The 9027-nt window shown below is 45.5% G+C and overlaps 1 protein-coding gene across 1 annotated transcript in view; it reads right to left on the minus strand.

Annotated features, from left to right (window-relative positions):
* Positions 1 to 9027, minus strand: part of AUTS2 (autism susceptibility candidate 2) — a 777042-nt gene that overhangs the window by 137199 nt on the left and 630816 nt on the right. The gene's annotated exons all lie outside the window — the stretch shown is intronic.

The raw sequence follows: 9027 nt of genomic DNA on the forward strand, positions 1-9027 counted from the left end.
GAAACTCAAGTAGCAGTTTCCAAGATCATTACTGTAGAATCCCAGAATGGTTTGGGTTGGAAGGGACCTCTAAGACCATCTCGTTCCAATCCCCTGCCATGGGCAGGGACACCTTCCACCAGCCCAGGTTGCTCCAAGCCCCGTCCAACCTGGCCTTGGACACTTCCAGGGATGGGGCAGCCACAGCTTCTCTGGGCAACCTGTGCCAGGGCCTCCCCACCCTCACAGGGAAGAATTCCTTCCCAATATCCAGTCTAAATCTCAGCTATAACTCCTAAACCCCAATATTGTACATCTGTCATTCAGTAATACCTTTCATGTGTTAACAGTATAATGCAATGTAGAATACTTATAAAGTCCAGATAGGATAAAGTCAGTTTAATCATGAAAACCTCCTATATTTGTTTCAACTCTGATACCACTTGTTAGTCAAAAAATGGGTTTAAACCACACATTTCTTTCAAAAAGGGAGAATAATATTTATCCATCAGCAGTTTCTGCACTACAATTTCTATACTCAAAGACAATGAATCCTTAGATCCAACACTTCCAGGTTCCTTGGTGCTGCAGAATGTACTTTATCTAGGTTTTCAATCCCATATATTCAATATGGGAAAGCCCTTTTCTCTTGTTCTCCTTTGTACTGGGCTCTGTTGTTGCTGTCTTACTAAAATCAGGTTAACACGGAATTATTGCTCAGAGGCCACTTGTTCATTACGCAGGTGTCACATGCTTTGCTAAATTTCTCTGCTCCACTTCTGAAAGAATCCAACTCAACAGAGCAGAGCAGAAGCTAAAAGCACAGATTTACTTTTTATTCTGAGCCACTGCGTCATCAGCTGGTTATTTAAAACTTTGTTCCGAGGGGCTGAGCCCAAGAGGCCAAGACTTTCCACTTAATAGGACTGAACAAACTCCTCAGCGTGCTTCTAGGGATATACTTCTGCATCATCATTAGCAATACTGATTTATATTTATATTATGTCCCATAAGGTTCCCATATTCACTCTATAATATATAACATCCACATGGCAATGAAGGCATCCATAGCATGAGGTACAACAGCAGCAGAGCCACAGGAGCTTATGAAGTATTTATCAGTAAGTGCTACAAACTGTAAAACTTGCAATATGAATGGTAAAATTATATAAAATAAGAGGTATAAAAGTAAGTCATTATAATTTGAGGTTGCTAATATTGCAGTTACCCTTGGCTAGTGTTCTTGGCATTGTTAGTTATGATATATAGGAGCTTACACACACCCCAGACAGAATTAAACACACACAGCTTATAGACTGCACATGAGTTTTGCAAGAGAACTGGTTTTGATGAAGGAGTTCTGACTGTTTCCAAGCACCCACAGCTCCAAATTCTTCTTCAGGCCATAGCAAGCAAAGAAGACAAACCTTTGAGTGGTTTTTGCTTTGTGACCCACACCCTGACATTTCTCAGACCCCCCCAGCTCTCCCCTCTCATGGGGCACCATGTGCAGCCCACAGATTTATCCCTGACACCACCTTGCAGGAGTAAAACCTTTGTCACCCTGGGCAAACAAGTGCTTGTGAACAACTGAAAAAGGAGACAGTGTCCACCTCACCTGCATTTGTAAAGTTTCTGTATCTGGTAAAAGTTTACATAAGCTATGAATGAAAAAAAACCGAAAGCCGAGTCTCCTTAGAAAGGAATTTTTACCATCACCCCTTTTCAAATCATGCCTTTAGAAACCAAACTCTCTGCTTGCATCTCCAAGCCATGTCTGTAGGCTCTGCATTCAATTCCTCACCAAACTCCACCACTATTCCCCTGTCAGCTGTGACCTCCTATCCCTTAAAAGAGCTCCACAAAAACATCCACTTTCTCAGTGTGCTGGACCTTCCTGCAGTTCTCCTGTCCTTCCCAGATAAAACACAGCAAAACTGCACTATAATTACACAAAGTCTTAATTAAACTAAAGAATTTAAAGCATCTCCAATGTTTTTATTACCAGCAGTAGTGCCATTCCATCAGGATGACAGACTTGCATGTATTACTGAGCCCCTAATTAGCAATTGCTTTCCTGGTTAATAATTATTAAAATGCTATTAGAAAATATGTTTAAAATACATATTGCCATGAAGTTGTGTGTCTGCACCTACCAGGTCTGAAGCATGATGAAGCAGCAGTGGCTGGAGAGCAGCTCACTTCTGGTCCTAGAAGGGCACCAGCTGGGTCAGATCCTGCTCTCCCCTCAGCAGCAATCCCAGCTGCCAACCCAAATCCTTGCACAAGGCAGGAGTGGGTGCTGGAAACCTTACATCTCAGAGCTGTTGGACCCCAGGAGCATGGCATCATCCCAGCCTGCTGGTGGGACAGTGTCCCAGATTGCTGTCACCCCATTCCAGCACTCCCTGCTCCCAGGAGATCTCTCCATGGGGGTGGCTGTTGCTCAGCTCACACACTCCCCACCCCACCAGTGAGGTGCAGGCAACACCTGACAACACTTTTGGTTGGGCCAAACAACAGCTGCTGCCATCAGTGTCCACCAGGGCAAGGGGGCACAGCAGGCTCCTGTTATCCCATGGAGCAGCACTGCCCCCAAGGCCTCAGTGCCCCCATTCACATGACTGTGTGAAAGCCTCAAAGAAGGTAAATTCCTACAAATAGAGTCTCCCTTATGGTTACAAGGACCAGTTTGAAAATGCAAACATGGGAAACTCAACACCCATCAGAAGAGCTGGGGCAGGGGAGGGAAGCTGGGACCTGGCCTGGCCCACAGTGCAGGGTGGGTGGGTGATGACTCTTCCCTGCACTGTCATAGTCCTGGAAACTCCACTGCAGTGACAGGTTTAACCTGGATTTAAACCATGGCAGGAGTAAATATGACTCCAGATTCCTCCCAATTACTCACAGCCCATCCCCAAACCCACAAATCCTGATGTGAAACTTTCCTTTAATGATCACTTCATAATGCATGTACCACCAGCAGAAACCTCTGGTAACCAAATTCTTTTTCATCTGTGGCCAGACCAGATCTTCCCTGAAGCGTTCCATGCCTGAAACAGCTATTTTTTCTGCTCACAAACAATACAGCACCCAGAAACATTCACCTAGAAATGCTCAGAAACACATTTCCACCCCCCGGCTCCTGAGCTAGAGCACTGACACTTTCCTCTTCTGCATCCCATGGCTGCAGGGTTAATAACAGGGGTTCCTACACAATTTCAGTGCTGCAATTCAAAATTTGCTCCTTGTAGAAGATGTTTAGAAAGGAGGAAAAGCTTGGAGATGGAAAAATAATTAATTACTTGCCTCTTCCTGTTTTTCATTACCCATTAAAATAGTTCACAATAAAATCAAAATTATTGCTTTGGTATTCAAGAAATTTTATATCCAGCTTCCACTGGAGGAAATGCTGCTTTTTCCTATTAATCCAGGACTTTAAAATGACAGCAAGTACACTAGGGAGGTGTCTGTGTAATAAACCCCCCACACTGATCAGGGATGCATATTTATGTGGCAAACTTGGGATGCTTTAATTTTACTATGGGGAATGGATGTGTGCTGCTTCCCAGCTTGGGATGGGCATTTTAATGTGAAAAGGAGAAAATTCCCACGGTGGTCCGGCCCTCCAAACCCAGCACTCCCTGCACACCTCCAAGCCTTGCCCTGGAAAGCTCTGGGCAGAGTCCCTGTGAGTTTGCTGGAGAGAAGCCAACGCTGCATATCCATCAAATATGGGCTGGGATCATTTTTGCTGGAAAGGCCTGTGAGTGCCACACTGCATCCCCATGGAACCAAAGGATGGCACCCCTAATCCACTGCAGCAGGACTCTGGCCACACCTGGAGGCAGAAGTAGCTTCAAGCAAAACCATGACAACCATCACACCTTCCAGTGTCACCAGCCATCCCAGGTTCATGCCCAGTGCTGTCTCAGCAAGAGTGGTATTTTTGGGACTGACTCACTGTTGAAAGTAATGATGAGGAGTGAGGGGGATTGGAAAGCACGTGATGGGCAGTGAATCCTTTTGCTTAGTCAGTCTGGTGAGAATGACTTTCAAACAACCCAAGAACACAAAGAAGGCACTAAAAAGGAGATCTATTTGGTTTTATTAGATGGAGAATAAGGCCACTTCTTCAATCAGTGAAATTCTCCATGTGAAATGGAGGTTTATTCACCTTTTTATATTGTCATTTAATAAGCTCGTAAGTGAAGAATTATGAAACCAAGGTAATACTGAACCCCATTTTCATATTTCCAGTCATGCAGTTTTTCTGCTTTGCTAACTTCTAGACACTCAGCTCATATTCTACCCACATCTTTAAAGGTCATTGTTCCCATAGGACTTTTGGTGGTTTTTTTTTTTTTTGGTAGATAGAGATGCAACTGCGAAAAGGATCATGGCCACTTAAGTTCCTTCCTACATCGCTCTTGTCTCCTCTTAAAAAATAAGAAGGCTGCTGTGTCTCTGTAGGAAAGGTTCTGAAAGGATTCTGGAGGCATACAGAGTCTTCAACAAAAGTTTCAAAGCAGCTTCATCATTTGCAGTGAATACAAGTTTTTGAGCGATATGTAGGAAGAAGCTTGAATAAGCTCAGATCTCAGAACTGAAGGCTTCTCTAAAGAAAAAGCTCTAGAAATGCCTGCATTTAGATGGGGGAAATGTGTGTGAATCAAGAACAAAGCCCCGAGACGCAGCGAGAGGAATAACCTTTCAGATCAAGCTGGTTTCCCCACCTAGAGAGTTCCAGCCTGCACGTTCCCATTTGATGCAAATGTCTGTCAGAATAGCACTACTGGAAAACAGATAAAAGATTAGCTGTGACATTATGAAAAATGAAAGCTTCAAAATGGCTATAAGTTTCATGAAAAAAAAACCCCAACAGACATCCTTTCTGAAAGGCAACAGTAGCCCCTGTGGTTTATTCAGCACCACAGCCCCATTGGCAGCCACTGGTGTTTGAACGACTTCTCCCAGCTCATCCCTGTGCAGCAGCTTCCCCACTGCCTCCTCTGCTGAAAACAGGACCAGGGGACAATCCCAGCTGTGCTTCTGATGGAGCACCTCTCCTGTGAGGAAAGGCTGAGGGAGCTGAAGTTGATCAACGTGGAGAAGAGAAGGCTCCAGGATGAACTTTGAGCCCTTTCCAGTGCCTAAAGGGGCTCCAAGAGAGCTGGAAAGGGACTTGGGACAAGGAATGGAGGGACAGGACAAGGGGGAATGGCTTCAAACTGGAAGAGGGGAGGTTGAGATTGGGTAATAGGAAGTAATTCTTGGCTGTTCAGGTGGTGAGGCCCTAGCACAGGTTGCCCAGAGAAGCTGTGGCTGCCCCATCCCTGGAAGTGTCCAAGGCCAGGTTGGACGGGGCTTGGAGCAACCTGGGCTAGTGGAAGGTGTCCCCTCCCATGGCAGGGGTGGGTGGAACAAGATGGGCTTTAAGGTCCCTTCCAACCAAACCATTCTGAGATTCTAAGATTCCTTTCTCTCAACTAGAAATGGTGATAGAAATTCAGGTGAAATAGCTGCACATGCAGCACACTCGATTTCACGGGAGAATTACACATTCCAGGCAGAGATTTTGAGAGCAGGCAAGGATTAGATTTTCACACCAGCCTTCACTGAGCAGCCCAACCATTGGTCTTTCATTTACCAGAGAAGGCCTACGCTGGGGACACCTTTGCTGCACAGATTTCTGCTGTTCCCTTCACCAGAAAAGGAAGCTGCAGGTACCTGTAGCAGTGGTATAAATCTACTCCTCATCTTCAGCCACCAGCAGTTGCTCAGCTGGAGGGGGTTTGTGGCAGAGGACCCACCTACCCCAGCCAGGACTCTCAGCAGGGAGACTCAGGACATCTGTGCAAGTGTCTCATTCAGCTGGTGTAAACTGGCATCATTCCACGGACACCAGCGGAGTCCTGCTCATTTATATAAACTGGTGATCTCACTCTCTGTAATTACATCCCATTTCCTATCCACAAATACTGTCCTGTACAGCAAGATCTCAGTCACCCGTGACATTCCTCTTGCATGCTCTGAGAGCCCAGTCCTAAGGCCCAGGAATACAATCTAATGGATTTCGATGAACTACACCTTTACATTCACAGCAATACAGCACCTCACATTAAACACAAGGCTCAGCCTAACTACTCCCAGTTCACAGCTATTGTTTTCATTAAGTGGAGGTCAGGCAATACAGATACTGCTTGACACCTGCATTTTTCATTGCTCAGTCATTCTCCCTGGTGCTGCACAAGTGACATTTGGGTACTTGTGTTGAAAAAGCTGTGAAATGATATTGAAAATCTGGAAAGCAAGCCCTGACAGGCCCTGGGATGGTGCAGCGATGGGGGACAGGCAGGGAGCGAGACAGAAATAATCCTGCCACCTTGTGCCACCCCTGGAATGATGATTCCCCTGTTCTGTCAGGTGTGTATTGACAAAGCCAGTGTCTTGCCAGCCACTTCCTGGGAAAGACCTTGAACCTTCAGCAGCAGCCTTAGCAAACCAGGAGTTGCTGCAGAGCACCTGCTCTCTCACCTGTGAGCACCTTCAAGGACCAGTTCTGTACACACCTGAGGACCAGCTGAGACCTCTGGAGCTGCAGCAGCTGAGGACACCCAGCATGGTGAGACAGGCCCTGTGGAAGAGTCCTGCTCACCGTGGGATTGGTGTTACCCAGGGGGTTTGGGCCCTGCTGCAGCCAGAGAGGCACTGGGGTGTGCAGAGAGCCTGGGATCCTGCAGCAGCTGCCCACATGGCACTTAATTCTGGAAGACAGAACCAGTCCAGTGTTAAATTAACAACTGAGAGCGGTGCAGGGAGTTGGGCCGATGCTGAAGTTGTTTGGGTTGGATTGTGGTTCCTCGTTTTCCCGAGCAGGGCAGCGTTCCAGCGCTCCGAGGTGAAAATGCCTTTGTGCTCCTCAGCAACTCTGAATAAGCACAGTCGCTTTTTAAATTGAAACCCATATCAGACAATTCCCAGGAAAATGACAATATAGAACAGCTCCAACTAAAGCCCTTCAGTGTCCAGAAGTATGAGCTCTCCATATGGTGAAGGGAGGAACTGTGCTTCCCTGGCCAATGTCTGCAGGGCACAAATGGGATGAAAAGTTCCCTGTCCCAGGCTACGGAATTACCCACAAATTGCAGGCTCACAATCCATCCAGGGTTTAATTAATACATCCTCAGAAAGCCACAGTACTCTGGCTGTTGTTAGACATGCTGATTTTTCAGTGTGGTTGAAGTTCCATTTATGATTTCAGTAAAAGCTCCATTTTTTTCCTCTCTCTCTAGTTAAAAAATGAGCCTCCAGCTACAAATTGGACGATTACAGACAGTATTGTAAAGCAGCAGTAAAAAAGTGTTAATGAGCTGCAGGATATCAGAAGCAAAAAAGAAAATATTTCCCCCGCAGGCCAAACAAAATTAATTTTAAAAATTAATGTAAACCACTAATGCAGCAAGTGCCTCCATTAAATTATGGGGCTCTGACATGTACAATGCAATATTTTTGCCATTGAATTTGTTATCTAAAAGGTGTTCATTGTTTATTATGGTGTGAAAAGCTGTTTTGCTCCAGATAGGCTGGTTCATTAAGAAATTGGATCCTTGCCATAGCCCTATTTCTTAGCAATGAAGTGATGCCCTGTAGCAAAAAATGCAGAGAGCGGCTCTCTGTTTAATATCAGAAATGTAAATCAAAAGACTCCAGTCTGCTTTTTAAATGGCTTTTGGTCTTTACAGAACTGAAATTCACCCCCAAATATTTCACATTGCTGGCTGGTCAAAACGGCTCCTCCAAATTCCAGCTCTGCTGAATGATTATCATAATAATAATCCCTGTCAATGAGGGGTTTGTAACTGCTCATGCTACTAAAACAATTTTAATTCTGCTGGTTCATTCATCAAACTGTAACAGGTTTGATTTTAAGAAGGGAAAGAAAACCATGTTTTAACTGCCTAAGGAGAAAATAACATTCTGATAAGAACCAAGATATGTATAATTACACAAAAGCTAATGACTTTTAATATTTCAGGGCTGAAAATTTCACATAACTGGATTTTGATGTTTCTGTGTGTGCTGAACAGGATCTTTTCCAGCAAAGACTCTCAGCATTAAAAGTCATCACTGAGAACCAGGGTTGGACCCATGTGAGTGTGGGACCTTGGTGGGGGAACTGGAGGAGGTGTGTCCATAGGGACAGGAGAGGATATGGCCTTAGGGAATAGGACTAGGCAGGGAAACAAGAGCTGCTTTTGTTTCTTGATGTTGATGAGAAACATCAGAGCTTTTGAGTCTAAATAACAGTGGGAAGAGAGAAAATAAAATCTAACCAAAAGCCCTCTGTTGGCTTATAAAAAATTACTCTATTTAGCAAAATTAGATATTTTGTTGGCCTTCATTTATGAGCCAAAACACCCTGAGGGGGACTACTTACCAACTTTAATTAGTAATAAAAAGCTTACAAGTGGCAGGGGAACCAGAACTGGAGTCCATGGGCCAAATCCTCCGCTCAAATTACGTCAGTTTAAATTTAGGTTCTTCTTACCTTCAAAGAAGTTGCCTTGTGCTTCCCATGGGACAGCCTTGTGGCCTCAAGTCACACCAAAGACAGGAGACCTGTGCTGGGACTGATGCACTGAAAAACTGCCATTTGACCAAGTTTAAAAGATTGTTGTCAGGAGATTTTTATGTGCTTGAGGCAAGAATTACTGAGGATTAATGACTGTATGTTGGGGTTGCAGGGCAAGGGTTTGGTAGCAGGGGGGCTCCAGGGGTGGCTTCTGTGAAAGCTGCTGGAAGCTTCCCCTGTGTCCCACAGACCCAATGCCAGACGGCTCCAAGGGGGCTCCCATGGAGATCCATGGGGGATCAGAGATCCCCACGCAGCCCCTGGAGGAGCCCAGGCCAGAGCAGGCGGTGTCTGAAGGAGTCTGTGACCCTGTGCTGCAGCAGGGTCCTGGCAGGACCTGTGGATCCATGGAAAGAGGAGCCCACACTGGAGCAGGATTGCTGGAAGGACTTGTGACCATGTGGAGGATCCAC

This window comes from Lepidothrix coronata, unplaced genomic scaffold, assembly GCF_001604755.1.
Source record: "Lepidothrix coronata isolate B3197 unplaced genomic scaffold, Lepidothrix_coronata-1.0 Scaffold108, whole genome shotgun sequence".
NCBI lineage: Eukaryota > Metazoa > Chordata > Aves > Passeriformes > Pipridae > Lepidothrix > Lepidothrix coronata.